Source organism: Dendrobates tinctorius, unplaced genomic scaffold (assembly GCF_039654945.1).
Source record: "Dendrobates tinctorius isolate UK_male_01 unplaced genomic scaffold, ASM3965494v1 ptg000196l, whole genome shotgun sequence".
Classification (NCBI taxonomy): Eukaryota; Metazoa; Chordata; class Amphibia; order Anura; family Dendrobatidae; genus Dendrobates; species Dendrobates tinctorius.
This window is the reverse complement of record NW_027361863.1, coordinates 8,865,302-8,882,689: the sequence shown is the minus strand read 5'-3', so window position 1 is coordinate 8,882,689 and position 17,388 is coordinate 8,865,302. Positions and strand designations below refer to the sequence as shown.

The 17,388-nt window shown below is 52.0% G+C and overlaps 1 long non-coding RNA gene across 1 annotated transcript; it reads right to left on the bottom strand.

Annotated features, from left to right (window-relative positions):
• Window positions 1–1,571: 1,571 nt before the first annotated feature.
• On the bottom strand, window positions 1,572–15,784 carry LOC141056166 (uncharacterized). The gene is made up of 3 exons (XR_012221585.1): window positions 15,630–15,784; window positions 6,415–6,565; window positions 1,572–2,503 (listed from the first exon to the last, which is right to left on the bottom strand). It is a non-coding gene; the product is annotated as an uncharacterized lncRNA (long non-coding RNA).
• Window positions 15,785–17,388: the final 1,604 nt, after the last annotated feature.

Here is a 17,388-nt window from a genome sequence, read left to right as displayed (position 1 = left end):
TTTTTTCCTGGACTAGTGGGTACCTAACAGAGAAGAAAACATTTTATTTTAATTTCTGTGTGCAATAGAAATAACCGATTATCATTACTTTTGGATCGCCCCTCGTACAAGACTGGCTGCGGATAGCCAGTGGGTTTGAGGAAACCTGTCAGTTTCCAAACTGTATAGGATCCCTGGATGGGAAGCACATTCGTGTGCGTAAGCCGCCAAACTCAGGGTCCCAATATTATAATTATAAACAATATTTTTTTGTAGTGCTGTTGGCCCTGGTCGACAGTGCCTACAGGTTTATAATTGTTGATATTGGGTCCTATGGAAGAACTGGAGACTCCAGAGTCTTCAGTTCTTCCATTATGGGTCGGCGGCTGCGCAGAAATGAGTTAGACCTCCCACATCAGCTGCCAGGGTCTACTATGGAAGCGGTATCTTATGTGATGGTTGCTGATGAGGCCTTTCAATTGAACCGTAATGTCATGAGGCCCTATCCACGTAGAGGCCAGGACCACCGGCGCAGAGTCTTTAATTTTCGCCTATCCCGCGCAAGACTGGTGGAGTGTGCCTTTGGCATTCTCCGTGCCAAATGGCGGGTCCTGCCGGCCACCATTCAACTTAGTGAAGGAAATGTGAACGAGGTTATTAAAAGGGAATCTGTCACCCCATTTTCAGCATATAAGATGCATCCACCGCCATAAGGGGCTTATCTACAGCATTTCAGAATGCTGTAGATAAGCCCCCGCTGTAACCTGAAAGATAAGAAAAACAAGTTAGATTATATTCACTGGGGCCGGTGGGTGTCGCGGTCCCGTCCGGGTCCTCCCATCTTCATGCGATGACGTCCTCCTTCTTACTTCTGCCACGGCTCCTGCGCAGGTGTACTTTCTCTGCCCTGTTGAGGGCAGAGTAAAGTACTGCAGTGCGCAGGTGCCGGGAAAGGTCAGAGGTCCGGCGCCTGTGCACTGCAGTACTTTACTCTGCTCTCAACAGGGCAGATAAAGTACGCATGCACAGGAGCCGCGGCAGAAGCAAGAAGGAGGACGTCATCTCTAGAAGATAGTTGGCGCCAGACCGGACCGCGACACCCATCGGACCGGACCGGATCCCCGGGTGAGTAAAATCTTACTCGATTTTTTATCTTTCAGGTTGCATCGGGGGCTTATCTACAGCATTACAGAATGCTGTAGATAAGCCCCTAATGGCTGTGGCCGCAGCTTATAGGTCAAAAATGGGGTGACAGATTCCCTTTAAAGCCTGTGTGATCCTTCAGAGCTTCACCGGATTCCATGACTGTACATCAAATGATGGTGATGGTGCGGATGGAAATAATGGAATGGCTACTACACTTTCTTTATCCATGTCGTCAGCCCTCTGGACTTAAAAGTGCGGTATGTGTTTACTAATTATTTTGTTTCACCAGAGGGATCAACTCCATGGCAAGACAATGCAGTGTCTAAGTTGTGATTTTTTTTATAAAGTTATGTTAATGTTTGAAGTGTTTGATGTGTTGGGCTAATAATGATCTAAAACTGATATTAAACACATCATCTATATCGTTACAGCAGAAACCACACATATTGAATTAACTTTTTTTTTTTACTGAAAATGTTTGTTACACACAAAAATACCATATTTAAAGCATATGGCATATTGGGCCACTATTACAGGGCTAACAACAACCTTCAAACAAAACATAGTCCTGATGACAGTTTGGTTTACAAATTATAGTATGTTGGTGGAGTGGCTGGCGGGAGGACGGCATGAGTGCTTTGCGTACTTTTTGGGCCAACCTAATTGTGACCCTGAGAGGTGGATGAAAGTGGATTACGGACCAAGGAAGGGACCTGTTGTGGAGCATGGTACTGGGCACTTTGGTAAGGATTTCCATAATCCTGTGTATTGCCATGGCCCATTTCTGGAGCTGAGAAATGCACGTTATGGTTGGTGTTGGTTTGGGTCTTGATGTGGCGGTGGTGATGGCATCCATGTGGGAAGTGGTACAGCCTGGATTCTAGGCCTTTGAAATTGGTTGTCGCTGGACAGCTGCCATCTTTCTAGGTACGAAAATACTGGAGTTGGATTATTTGGTGGGGTGCATGCATCAATTATAATTTGTATGGCACCTCTTGCCCGCAGCCTCACCGCACGGGGAATTGCGTTCAGATAGGGTGCAAGACTCCGTAAATAAAGTTCCTCACTGTCATCGTTCAGAGTTTGTGAAAGATAGTCCAAAAGCCCATTGTCCACTTGGCGCCTGTAACCGGAGGTTGCAAGCGCCCTCCTGCGCCGGCCACGGCGTGGGATGGCTGCAGCCTGTGGTGAAGTATCCAGGGGTAGTGTTGGACTACTCCTGTGGCCCTCCTGTCCTGCATAAGGCCCTGCTGAAGGTGGTGATTTGTTTGTTGATGAAGCTGCCGAAGATGGTCCAGACACTTTAACTTCACCAACAGGGTCGACGTTTACTTCGGAGTCCGAAGCAGTTTCCCGTTCGGTAAGGTTGGAGTCAGTTCTGTTTTTTAGCACAAAGATAAAAAAAACAAAAAAAACCCATTAAGACTGGACCGTAAGGCCATGTGTAAAATGTGGGGTCAGGCATGCATGTCCATTTATCTTTTCTCCCTACAGGTACGCTTTATATCTACTCAGCTTTCCTTAGCATCTGACTGTCTATATGAAGTGCATACAATCTCTCTCAGGTATGCTTTATATCTACTCAGCTTTCTACAGAGACTTTTCTTACCTCGGCGGCTAGCATTCACTCAGTATGTTTCAACTAACCCCTGCTTTAACCCAATGCTATTTATGACCTTGTTTACACTGCCTTGGTCATGTACAGTACATCTGGCTCATTCTTATCTGACCAAGATGAGCACAGACCACTCCTCTCTGCTTCACACCTGAATGCACTTTATAGCAAATATATTGCAAACCCTACAGGCCCCGTTACACACAACGATATTGTGAACTATTTCATTGCAACGTTACCAGTTTGGTGACATTGCAGCGATGTCGAAACGACATCGTTGCTTGTGACACGTAGCAACGATCAGTTGGCTGATCGTTAATCGTTGCCTAATGGTCTGGGCCATAAATCTATCGTTGGTATCCCGCTGGGCACACATCGCTGCGTGTGACAGCGAGAGACCAACGATCAGCGAGCTCCCAGCGTCATACAGCAGACGCTGGGAGCTGGTATCCAGGGTAAACAGCGGGTAACTAAGCTCCAACTGGCTCTAATTTACCGCCCTCCAGGGTCAGCCGCCACCTTCTTCGACCACTTCTCCGCCTGGCTACTTCATTTCCTTTCCGCTGACATCCCCACTATCATCTTGGGCGACTCCAACATCCTCATTGACACTTCCCTCTCAGCTGCCACTAAACTTCTATCTCAATCTTCCTCTGTCAGCCTCAATCAATCTTCTGCAGCCACTAACATAGATGGCCACACACTGGACCTCATCTTCACCCGCCTCTGCTCCCTATCCAACCTCTCTAACTCATCTCTTCCTCTTTCTGACCACAACCAACAGTATATACTCGAGTATAAGCCGAGGCCCCTAATTTTGCCACAAAAATCTGGGAAAACTTATTGTCTCGAGTATAAGCCTAGGGTGGGAAATGCAGCAGCTATTAGTAAATTTCAAAAATAAAAATAGATACTAATAAAAGTAAAAAGGTGTTCCCATAAGATGCTCCATATTAATATATGCCCCATATAATGCTGCACAGAGGTTAATGGTGGCCCCATAACATGCTCCATATTAATATATGCCTCATATAATGCTGCTGCTCCAATTTAAAAAAAAAAAAGAATTACATCCTCACCTCTCGTCACTGCCAGCTGCTCCTCAGCGTCGCCGGGTCTCTACAGCGACTGTTCAGGCAGAGCGTGCGCACTAAACACGTCACAGTCAGAGGACCCTGGAGACTAAGCGCAGTGGTGGAACGGGGACAGGTGAATATGGCATGGCTCACCCTCCCCCAGTGCTACTCACCCTCCTGGAGTCTGCATATCCGGCTCTGCTACATCTCAGTCCCGGCGTCTGCATCTCCCTTCCTGTCTTCTTCCTGTGCTGGTCACATGGTACCGCTCATGAAAGTCATGAATATGCGGCTCCACCCCTATGGGAGTGGAGACACGACCATATTCATGACTTTAATGAGCGGTACCATGTGACCAGCACAGGAAGACAGGAAGGGAAATGCAGACGACGGGACTGAAATGTAGCAGAGCCTAATATGCAGACGCCAGGAGGGCGATTATCATGTCTCCTGCTCCCCCTCTCCCACCGGCTTTCTGGTGTATGACTCATGTATAAGCCAAGAGGGTCTTTTTCAGCCCAAAAAAGGGGCTGAAAAACTAGGCTTATACAAGAGTATATACGGTATTTACATTCTCTGCCCTCTCCTCTCCAGGTCCACAATCCCCACTCAACAAACTTGCACACCCTCGCAGAAATCTTAAACACCTTGATCAACACTCACTGTCTGAATCCCTCCTCCATCTTACAGACATAAGTTCCCAACACAATGCGGATGCCGCTCTATATAACGCCACAATAGCTGTAGCTCTGGAATCGGTTGCCCCTCTCACACATACAAAAGCTTGCATAATCAGACTGCCCTGGCACACCAGCCTAACCAACGAACTGAGGCGGACTTCCAAGGTTGCTGAGCGGAGATGGAAAAGATCCCACTCCAAGGACTTTGTCGCATTCAAACAGTCCCTCACTACTTTCAAGGCCACACTCGCCGCAGCTAAACAAACCTACTTCTCATCTCTCATAGCCTTCCTGTCTCACAACCCTAAACAGTTATTCACCACGTTCAATTCTCTCCTCCGCTCCCCAGCACTTCTTCCCTCCCCACTCATCTCAGCTGAAGACTTTGCTTCATTTTTCAAACAGAAGATTGATAACATCAGAGACAGTTTTGGTCAACAACCCCCAGAGCCCTTCCTCCTAACTACCCTGCCTTCCTCCTCCAAAACCAACTTCTCCACCATTACAGAAGATCGACTCTCCACTCTACTCTCAAGATCACATCTCACCACCTGTGCACTTGACCCAATCCCACTTAATCCCAAAACTCACCACAGTCTTCATCCCAACCCTAACCCATCTCTTCAACCTATCACTAACAACTGGTGTTTTACTCTCAAGCTTTAAACATGCCTCAATCACACCTATCCTCAAAAAGGCCTTTCTTGACCCATCCTCTGTATCTAGCTATTGCCCTATATCACTTCTCAAATATGCCTCAAAACTACTAGAACAAAACGTTCATCTTGAACTGTCCTCCCACCTCTCTTCTTACTCCCTCTTTGACCGCTTACAATCTGGCTTCCGGCCACATCACTCCACTGAAACTGCCCTAAGTAAGGTCACCAATAACCTACTAGCTGCCAAGGCCAAGCGACACTACTCTGTCCTCCTACTCCTGTCCTCTGCCTTTGACACAGTGGATCACTCCCTATTACTACAGACCCTGTAAACTCTCGTGGCATCACAGCCTTAGCCCTATCTTGGATCTCGATATACCTAACAGACTGGACATTCAGCGTCTCCCACTCGCACACCACCTCCTCACCTCCTCCCACAAGGTTCAGTTCTAGGGCCCCTACTTTTATTCATTTAAACATTCGGCCGCGGACAGCTCATAGAATTTCACGGCTTTCAGTATCACCTCTATGATGATGACACACAGATCTACATCTCTGGACCAGATATCACCTCCCTACTAACCAGAATCCCTCAATGTCTGTCTGCTATTTCATCCTTCTCCGCTAGATTTCTAAAACTTAATATTGCGAAAACAGAATTAATCTTTCCCCTATCTCACTCGACCCCCCTAACGGATCTATCCATTAAAGTACAATCCCTGCACTCGCTCCCCATTACCCAAAGACTCCAGTTCAAATTCCTAACTATGGCATACAAAGCTATCCACAACCTGTCTCCTCCATACATCTGTGACCTCGTCTCCCGGTATTTACCTGCACGCAACCTCCGATCCTCACAAGATCTCCTCCTCGACTCCCCTCTTATCACTTCTTCCCACAATCGCATACAAGATTTCACCCGCGCATCACCCCTACTCTGGAACTCTCTACCACAACATATCAGATTCTCGCCTACCATCGAAACCTTCAAAAAGAACCTGAAGACCCACCTCTTCTGACTAGCCTACAACCTGCAGTAAACCACTGATCGACCAAACTGCTGCACGACTAGCTCTACTCTCGCCTACTGTATCCTCACCCATCCCTGGTAGATTTTGAGAATTCAAGGGCAGGATCCTCTCTCCTTCTGTTCCAGTCGTGACTTGATTAAGATTACCCTACTCGTTTTTATTATGTATACCCCTTTTCACATGTAAAGCGCCATGGAATAAATGGTGCCATAATAATAATGCACTTACGGATATAGATCCATAACGGGAGCAAGAAAATTTAATCTGTCAGAATAGATTTATTTTCTTTTTCTTGTGCCCTCAGCACTACTCCTGGCCCGCTGCTAGCACTCACGGCGGTACTGGTCACGACAGCTGCGCCACAGTCTAGTGACAGACACTGCAAAGTAACACAATAAATGTTTTAAATTTGGATCACCCTGTTTGCATTGCCAAATGTAGGTTACAGTGAAATTTGGCATGCTACTTGGCAAGCGTAAAGTGTGAAATAGGCAGGATATTACAAACAATATTACAAACATATGAAGATATGTTCATTTGTTGCTTCATTTTTAATTTTTTATGATTGTAATTACTAATGTCATGCTGCACCTCACGTGGACTTTCCTCATAATTGGGGAACATTTGGAGTGGCTTGCTGCATCCTTTTGTGCGTGGTCTGAATAATGTGCGTCACGTTGTTCCAATATTTCTGGCCTCTCCTGCACCAGAACTATGAGCATATCCACATTTGTGTGTCTGGCCACGTTGCTTGACTCCGTGGAGGCGTGTTTCAAGCTTTTTGTAGAGGTTGCCAGGGAAATTTGCATGCCAAAGCTTCCTGATAATGGAAGAGGCAATTTACTGTCACCTGGAAAATGCTTGCGTATTTTGCACAAGTCACACTGATGGTCCATGTTGTGTCCGATTTTTTTCTCGCACCCATAGACTTGCATTGGCGAGACTCGGCCGATAAACGTGTACAATCGCAGCATGCTGCGATTTCTCTTGCTCGCAGAATACGTCCGAAAAAAAAAAAAAACCGGTGATGGGAGCTGCCCCATAGATCAACAGCGGTCCAAGTGTTATGCGATAAAACATCCGTCTATATTCAAAGCTAGTATGACTGACAGACAGGGGGTCGTGATGATGTCAGTACCTGGAGCCTGCTGTCTGGAGATGTGCGGGCGCTCAGAGCACCGCAGGAACAACAAGGAGAGGTGAGTATTGGATTTATTTTTTTATCTTGGTGCATTTTACCATACAGGCATCCTATGGGGGTGCATTATACTATACAGGCTGCCTATGGGGAATGCATTATACAGGGCAGCACGGTGGCTCAGTGGTTAGCAGCATCTCAGTATTGGGGTATCAGGTGCAGTAATAGGGACACATATGGCAGCAGCGGCTCAGTATTGGGGTATCAGGTGTAGCAATAGGGACACATACGGCAGCAGCGGCTCAGTATTGGGGTATCAGGTATAGTAATAGGGACACATACGGCAGCAGTGGCTCAGTATTGGGGTATCAGGTGCAGTAATAGGGACACATGCAGCAGCGGCGGCTCAGTATTGGGGTATCAGGTGTAGTAATAGGGACACATACGGCAGCAGTGGCTCAGTATTGGGGTATCAGGTGCAGTAATAGGGACACATACCCCAATACTGAGCCGCTGCTGCCGTATGTGTCTCTATTGCTACACCTGATACCCCAATACTGAGCTGCTGCTGCCGTATGTGTCCGTATTGCTACACCTGATACCCCAATACTGAGCCGCCGCTGCCGCATGTGTCCCTATTACTACACCTGATACCCCAATACTGAGCCGCTGCTGCCGTATGTGTCCCTATTGCTACTCCTGATACCCCAATACTGAGCCGCTGCTGCCGTATCAGGTGTAGCAATAGGGACACATACGGAAGCAGCGGCTCAGTATTGGGGTATCAGGTGCAGTAATAGGGGTACATACGGCAGCAGCGGCTCAGCATTGGGGCATCAGGTGCAGTAATAGGGACACATACGGCAGCAACAGCTCAGTATTGGGGTATCAGGTGAAGTAATAGGGGCACATACGGCAGCAGCGGCTCAGCATTGGGGTATCAGGTGCAGTAATAGGGACACATACGGCAGCAGCGGCTCAGTATTGGGGTATCAGGTGTAGTAATAGGGACACATACGGCAGCGGCGGCTCAGCATTGGGGTATGAGGTGCAGTAATAGGGACACACACACGGCAGCAGCGGCTCAGCATTGGGGTATGAGGTGCAGTAATAGGGACACATACGGCAGCAGCGGCTCAGCATTGGGGTATCAGGTGCAGTAATAGGGACACATACGGCAGCAACAGCTCAGGATTGGGGTATCAGGTGCAGTAATAGGGGCACATACGGCAGCAGCGGCTCAGTATTGGGGTATCAGGTGCAGTAATAGGGGCACATACGGCAGCAGCGGCTCAGTATTGGGGTATCAGGTGCAGTAATAGGGACACATACGGCAGCAGTGGCTCAGTATTGGGGTATTAGGTGCAGTAATAGGGACACATACGGCAACGGCGGCTCAGTATTGGGGTATCGGGTGTGTAGTAATGCGGACACATACGGAAGCGGCGGCTCAGTATTGGGGTATCAGGTGTAGTAATGCGGACACGGCAGCGGTGGCTCAGTATTGGGGCATCAGGTGCAGTAATAGGGGCACATATGGCAGCGGTGGCTCAGCATTGGGGTATGAGGTGCAGTAATAGGGACACATACGGCAGCGGCGGCTCAGCATTGGGGTATGAGGTGCAGTAATGGGGACACATACGGCAGCAGCGGCTCAGTATTGGGGATATCAGGTGCAGTAATAGGGACACATACGGCAGCTCAGTATTGGGGATATCAGGTGCAGTAATAGGGACACATACGGCAGCAGCGGCTCTGTATTGGGGATATCAGGTGCAGTAATAGGGACACATACGGCAGCGGCGGCTCAGTATTGGGGTATCAGGTACAGTAATAGGGGCACATACGGCAGCAGCGGCTCTGCATTGGGGTATCAGGTGCAGTAATAGGGACACATACGGCAGCAGCGGCTCAGCATTGGGGTATCAGGTGCAGTAATAGGGACACATACGGCAGCAGCGGCTCAGCATTGGGGTATCAGGTGCAGTAATAGGGACACATACGGCAGCAGAGGCTCAGCATTGGGGTATCAGGTGCAGTAATAGGGACACATACGGCAGCAACAGCTCAGTATTGGGGTATCAGGTGCAGTAATAGGGGCACATACGGCAGCAGCGGCTCTGTATTGGGGTATCAGGTGCAGTAATAGGGGCACATACGGCAGCAGCGGCTCAGTATTGGGGTATCAGGTGCAGTAATAGGGACACATACGGCAGCAGCGGCTCAGCATTGGGGTATCAGGTGCAGTAATAGGGACACATACGGCAGCAGAGGCTCAGCATTGGGGTATCAGGTGCAGTAATAGGGACACATACGGCAGCAGCGGCTCAGCATTGGGGTATCAGGTGCAGTAATAGGGACACATACGGCAGCAGCGGCTCAGCATTGGGGTATCAGGTGCAGTAATAGGGACACATACGGCAGCAGAGGCTCAGCATTGGGGTATGAGGTGCAGTAATAGGGACACATACGGCAGTAGCGGCTCAGCATTGGGGCATCAGGTGCGGTAATAGGGACACATACGGCAGCAGCGGCTCAGTATTGGGGTATCAGGTGCAGTAATAGGGACACATACAGCAGCAGAGGCTCAGCATTGGGGTATGAGGTGCAGTAATAGGGACACATACGGCAGCAGCGGCTCAGCATTGGGGCATCAGGTGCGGTAATAGGGGCACATACGGCAGCAGCGGCTCAGCATTGGGGTATCAGGTGCAGTAATAGGGGCACATACGGCAGCAGCAGCTCAGTATTGGGGTATCAGGTGCAGTAATAGGGGCACATATGGCAGCGGTGGCTCAGCATTAGGGTATGAGGTGCAGTAATAGGGACACATACGGCAGCAGCGGCTCAGCATTGGGGTATCAGGTGCAGTAATAGGGACACATACGGCAGCAGCGGCTCAGCATTGGGGTATCAGGTGCAGTAATAGGGACACATACGGCAGCAGCGGCTCAGCATTGGGGTATCAGGTGCAGTAATAGGGGCACATACGGCTGCAGAGGCTCAGCATTGGGGTATCAGGTGCAGTAATAGGGACACATACGGCAGCAGCTCAGCATTGGGGTATCAGGTGCAGTAATAGGGACACATACGGCAGCAGCGGCTCAGCATTGGGGTATCAGGTGCAGTAATAGGGGCACATACGGCAGCAGAGGCTCAGCATTGGGGTATCAGGTGCAGTAATAGGGACACATACGGCAGCAGCTCAGCATTGGGGTATCAGGTGCAGTAATAGGGACACATACGGCAGCAGCGGCTCAGCATTGGGGTATCAGGTGCAGTAATAGGGACACATACGGCAGCAGAGGCTCAGTATTGGGGTATCAGGTGCAGTAATAGGGACACATACGGCAGCAGCGGCTCAGTATTGGGGTATTAGGTGCAGTAATAGGGACACATACGGCAACGGCGGCTCAGTATTGGGGTATCGGGTGTGTAGTAATGCGGACACATGCGGCGGCTCAGTATTGGGGTATCAGGTGTAGTAATGCGGACACACGGCAGCGGTGGCTCAGTATTGGGGCATCAGGTGCAGTAATAGGGGCACATATGGCAGCGGTGGCTCAGCATTGGGGTATGAGGTGCAGTAATAGGGACACATACGGCAGCGGCGGCTCAGCATTGGGGTATGAGGTGCAGTAATAGGGACACATACGGCAGCAGCGGCTCAGTATTGGGGATATCAGGTGCAGTAATAGGGACACATACGGCAGCTCAGTATTGGGGATATCAGGTGCAGTAATAGGGACACATACGGCAGCAGCGGCTCAGTATTGGGGTATCAGGTGCAGTAATAGGGGCACATACGGCAGCAGCGGCTCAGTATTGGGGTATCAGGTGCAGTAATAGGGGCACATATGGCAGCGGTGGCTCAGCATTGGGGTATGAGGTGCAGTAATAGGGACACATACGGCAGCGGCGGCTCAGCATTGGGGTATGAGGTGCAGTAATAGGGACACATACGGCAGCAGCGGCTCAGTATTGGGGATATCAGGTGCAGTAATAGGGACACATACGGCAGCGGCGGCTCAGTATTGGGGTATCAGGTGCAGTAATAGGGACACATACGGCAGCAGCGGCTCAGCATTGGGGTATCAGGTGCAGTTATAGGGACACATACGGCAGCAGCGGCTCAGCATTGGGGTATCAGGTGCAGTAATAGGGACACATACGGCAGCAGCGGCTCAGCATTGGGGTATCAGGTGCAGTAATAGGGACACATACGGCAGCAGCGGCTCAGCATTGGGGTATCAGGTGCAGTAATAGGGACACATACGGCAGCAGCGGCTCAGCATTGGGGTATCAGGTGCAGTAATAGGGACACATACGGCAGCAGTGGCTCAGCATTGGGATATAAGGTGCAGTAATAGGGGCACATACGGCAGCAGAGGCTCAGCATTGGGGTATCAGGTGCAGTAATAGGGACACATACGGCAGCAGCTCAGCATTGGGGTATCAGGTGCAGTAATAGGGACACATATGGCAGCAGCGGCTCAGCATTGGGGTATCAGGTGCAGTAATAGGGACACATACGGCAGCAGAGGCTCAGTATTGGGGTATCAGGTGCAGTAATAGGGACACATACGGCAGCAGCGGCTCAGTATTGGGGTATTAGGTGCAGTAATAGGGACACATACGGCAACGGCGGCTCAGTATTGGGGTATCGGGTGTGTAGTAATGCGGACACATACGGCAGCGGCGGCTCAGTATTGGGGTATCAGGTGTAGTAATGCGGACACACGGCAGCGGTGGCTCAGTATTGGGGCATCAGGTGCAGTAATAGGGGCACATATGGCAGCGGTGGCTCAGCATTGGGGTATGAGGTGCAGTAAAAGGGACACATACGGCAGCGGCGGCTCAGCATTGGGGTATGAGGTGCAGTAATAGGGACACATACGGCAGCAGTGGCTCAGTATTGGGGATATCAGGTGCAGTAATAGGGACACATACGGCAGCTCAGTATTGGGGATATCAGGTGCAGTAATAGGGACACATACGGCAGCAGCGGCTCAGTATTGGGGATATCAGGTGCAGTAATAGGGACACATACGGCAGCGGCGGCTCAGTATTGGGGTATCAGGTGCAGTAATAGGGATACATACGGCAGCGGCGGCTCAGCATTGGGGTATCAGGTGCAGTAATAGGGACACATACGGCAGCAGCGGCTCAGCATTGGGGTATCAGGTTCAGTAATAGGGACACATACGGCAGCAGCGGCTCAGTATTGGGGATATCAGGTGCAGTAATAGGGACACATACGGCAGCTCAGTATTGGGGATATCAGGTGCAGTAATAGGGACACATACGGCAGCAGCGGCTCAGTATTGGGGTATCAGGTGCAGTAATAGGGGCACATATGGCAGCGGTGGCTCAGCATTGGGGTATGAGGTGCAGTAATAGGGACACATACGGCAGCGGCGGCTCAGCATTGGGGTATGAGGTGCAGTAATAGGGACACATACGGCAGCAGCGGCTCAGTATTGGGGATATCAGGTGCAGTAATAGGGACACATACGGCAGCGGCGGCTCAGTATTGGGGTATCAGGTGCAGTAATAGGGACACATACGGCAGCAGCGGCTCAGCATTGGGGTATCAGGTGCAGTTATAGGGACACATACGGCAGCAGCGGCTCAGCATTGGGGTATCAGGTGCAGTAATAGGGACACATACGGCAGCAGCGGCTCAGCATTGGGGTATCAGGTGCAGTAATAGGGACACATACGGCAGCAGCGGCTCAGCATTGGGGTATCAGGTGCAGTAATAGGGACACATACGGCAGCAGCGGCTCAGCATTGGGGTATCAGGTGCAGTAATAGGGACACATACGGCAGCAGTGGCTCAGCATTGGGATATAAGGTGCAGTAATAGGGGCACATACGGCAGCAGAGGCTCAGCATTGGGGTATCAGGTGCAGTAATAGGGACACATACGGCAGCAGCTCAGCATTGGGGTATCAGGTGCAGTAATAGGGACACATATGGCAGCAGCGGCTCAGCATTGGGGTATCAGGTGCAGTAATAGGGACACATACGGCAGCAGAGGCTCAGTATTGGGGTATCAGGTGCAGTAATAGGGACACATACGGCAGCAGCGGCTCAGTATTGGGGTATTAGGTGCAGTAATAGGGACACATACGGCAACGGTGGCTCAGTATTGGGGTATCGGGTGTGTAGTAATGCGGACACATACGGCAGCGGCGGCTCAGCATTGGGGTATCAGGTGTAGTAATGCGGACACACGGCAGCGGTGGCTCAGTATTGGGGCATCAGGTGCAGTAATAGGGGCACATATGGCAGCGGTGGCTCAGCATTGGGGTATGAGGTGCAGTAAAAGGGACACATACGGCAGCGGCGGCTCAGCATTGGGGTATGAGGTGCAGTAATAGGGACACATACGGCAGCAGTGGCTCAGTATTGGGGATATCAGGTGCAGTAATAGGGACACATACGGCAGCTCAGTATTGGGGATATCAGGTGCAGTAATAGGGACACATACGGCAGCAGCGGCTCAGTATTGGGGATATCAGGTGCAGTAATAGGGACACATACGGCAGCGGCGGCTCAGTATTGGGGTATCAGGTGCAGTAATAGGGATACATACGGCAGCGGCGGCTCAGCATTGGGGTATCAGGTGCAGTAATAGGGACACATACGGCAGCAGCGGCTCAGCATTGGGGTATCAGGTTCAGTAATAGGGACACATACGGCAGCAGTGGCTCAGCATTGGGGTATCAGGTGCGGTAATAGGGACACATACGGCAGCAGCGGCTCAGCATTGGGGCATCAGGTGCGGTAATAGGGGCACATACGGCAGCAGCGGCTCAACATTGGGGTATCAGGTGCAGTAATAGGGACACATACGGCAGCAGAGGCTCAGCATTGGGGTATGAGGTGCAGTAATAGGGACACATACGGCAGTAGCGGCTCAGCATTGGGGTATCAGGTGCAGTAATAGGGACACATACGGCAGCAGCGGCTCAGCATTGGGGTATCAGGTGCAGTAATAGGGGCACATACGGCAGCAGAGGCTCAGCATTGGGGTATCAGGTGCAGTAATAGGGACACAGACGGCAGCAGCTCAGCATTGGGGTATCAGGTGCAGTAATAGGGACACATACGGCAGCAGCGGCTCAGCATTGGGGTATCAGGTGCAGTAATAGGGACACATATGGCAGCAGAGGCTCAGTATTGGGGTATCAGGTGCAGTAATAGGGACACATACGGCAGCAGCGGCTCAGCATTGGGGTATCAGGTGCAGTAATAGGGACACATACGGCAGCAGCGGCTCAGCATTGGGGTATCAGGTGCAGTAATAGGGGCACATATGGCAGCAGAGGCTCAGCATTGGGGTAACAGGTGCAGTAATAGGGGCACATATGGCAGCAGAGGCTCAGCATTGGGGTATCAGGTGCAGTAATAGGGACACATACGGCAGCAGCTCAGCATTGGGGTATCAGGTGCAGTAATAGGGACACATACGGCAGCAGAGGCTCAGCATTGGGGTATCAGGTGCAGTAATAGGGACACATACGGCAGCAGCGGCTCAGCATTGGGGTATCAGGTGCAGTAATAGGGACACATACGGCAGCAGAGGCTCAGCATTGGGGTATCAGGTGCAGTAATAGGGGCACAAACGGCAGCAGAGGCTCAGCATTGGGGTATCAGGTGCAGTAATGGGGACACATACGGCAGCAGCGGCTCAGTATTGGGGTATCAGGTGCAGTAATAGGGACACATACGGCAGCAGAGGCTCAGCATTGGGGTATCAGGTGCAGTAATAGGGGCACATACGGCAGCAGAGGCTCAGCATTGGGGTATCAGGTGCAGTAATAGGGGCACATACGGCAGCAGAGGCTCAGTATTGGGGTATCAGGTGCAGTAATAGGGACACATACGGCAGCAGAGGCTCAGCATTGGGGTATCTTACATGTTCTGTAGGACGGGTATCTACCACTGACCATATGGCGATATCAATGTTGGTCTTTATATGGAGATTATTTTCAGTAACAGCGCAGTCATCTGCTGAGGGGGGTCTCTGACATCCACTATTAGGGGGCGTCACCATATCTGTAATCAGGGTTACCTCAGAAGCTTGGCCCCCTCAAACTACACCTCTAGCTTCCGCCTCTGGTCAGGGGGATGGTATCGCTGCTTTCAGGGAAGAGGAATGAAAGAGCAGGAGACAGTCCCGCAGCCGCAGTATCTGCAGGGCCGAGATCTCCAGGTCACTGTACTGTGCTCAGGCAGGGGGGAGGGAAAATGGCGGCAGTCACTCTGCCAGACGGGGAGCGCTCCTTCTCCTTACCAGGAAATCCCCTCAGCTCTTCAATACTGCTGCCTCCAGCTCTCCAGGCGTCTGACTAGCCAGTCACCTCACCCAGCAGCAGCCTGCTCTGTAGGCGGAGTCCTGTCCCACATGCAGTTCCTGAGGCAGGCTTGGAAGGTGGCGCGCATTCAGGAGCGCGCTCATTTCCTGAGGCAGGCTTGGAAGGTGGCGCGCATTCAGGAGCGCGCTCAGTTCCTGAGGCAGGCTTGGAAGGTGGCGCGCATTCAGGAGAGCGCTCAGTTCCTGAGGCAGGCTTGGAAGGTGGGCGCGCATTCAGGAGCGCGCTCATTTCCTGAGGCAGGCTTGGAAGGTGGCGCGCATTCAGGAGCGCGCTCAGTTCCTGAGGCAGGCTTGGAAGGTGGGCGCGCATTCAGGAGCGCGCTCAGTTCCTGAGGCAGGCTTGGAAGGTGGCGCGCATTCAGGAGAGCGCTCAGTTCCTGAGGCAGGCTTGGAAGGTGGGCGCGCATTCAGGAGCGCGCTCAGTTCCTGAGGCAGGCTTGGAAGGTGGCGCGCTCAGTTCCTGAGGCAGGCTTGGAAGGTGGCGCGCATTCAGGAGCGCGCTCAGTTCCTGAGGCAGGCTTGGAAGGTGGCGCGCATTCAGGAGCGCGCTCAGTTCCTGAGGCAGGCTTGGAAGGTGGCGCGCATTCAGGAGCGCGCTCAGTTCCTGAGGCAGGCTTGGAAGGTGGGCGAGCATTCAGGAGCGCGCTCAGTTCCTGAGGCAGGCTTGGAAGGTGGGCGCGCATTCAGGAGCGCGCTCAGCTCCTGAGGCAGGCTTGGAAGGTGGCGCACATTCAGGAGCGCGCTCAGTTCCTGAGGCAGGCTTGGAAGGTGGGCGAGCATTCAGGAGAGCGCTCAGTTCCTGAGGCAGGCTTGGAAGGTGGGCGCGCATTCAGGAGCGCGCTCAGTTCCTGAGGCAGGCTTGGAAGGTGGGCGAGCATTCAGGAGCGCGCTCAGTTCCTGAGGCAGGCTTGGAAGGTGGGCGAGCATTCAGGAGAGCGCTCAGTTCCTGAGGCAGGCTTGGAAGGTGGCGCGCATTCAGGAGAGCGCTCAGTTCCTGAGGCAGGCTTGGAAGGTGGCGCGCATTCAGGAGCGCGCTCAGTTCCTGAGGCAGGCTTGGAAGGTGGGCGAGCATTCAGGAGCGCGCTCAGTTCCTGAGGCAGGCTTGGAAGGTGGGCGCGCATTCAGGAGCGCGCTCAGTTCCTGAGGCAGGCTTGGAAGGTGGCGCGCATTCAGGAGCGCGCTCAGTTCCTGAGGCAGGCTTGGAAGGTGGCGCGCATTCAGGAGCGCGCTCAGTTCCTGAGGCAGGCTTGGAAGGTGGCGCGCATTCAGGAGCGCGCTCAGTTCCTGAGGCAGGCTTGGAAGGTGGGCGAGCATTCAGGAGCGCGCTCAGTTCCTGAGGCAGGCTTGGAAGGTGGGCGAGCATTCAGGAGCGCGCTCAGTTCCTGAGGCAGGCTTGGAAGGTGGCGCGCATTCAGGAGCGCGCTCAGTTCCTGAGGCAGGCTTGGAAGGTGGCGCGCATTCAGGAGCGCGCTCAGTTCCTGAGGCAGGCTTGGAAGGTGGCGCGCATTCAGGAGCGCGCTCAGTTCCTGAGGCAGGCTTGGAAGGTGGGCGAGCATTCAGGAGCGCGCTCAGTTCCTGAGGCAGGCTTGGAAGGTGGCGCGCATTCAGGAGCGCGCTCAGTTCCTGAGGCAGGCTTGGAAGGTGGCGCGCATTCAGGAGCGCGCTCAGTTCCTGAGGC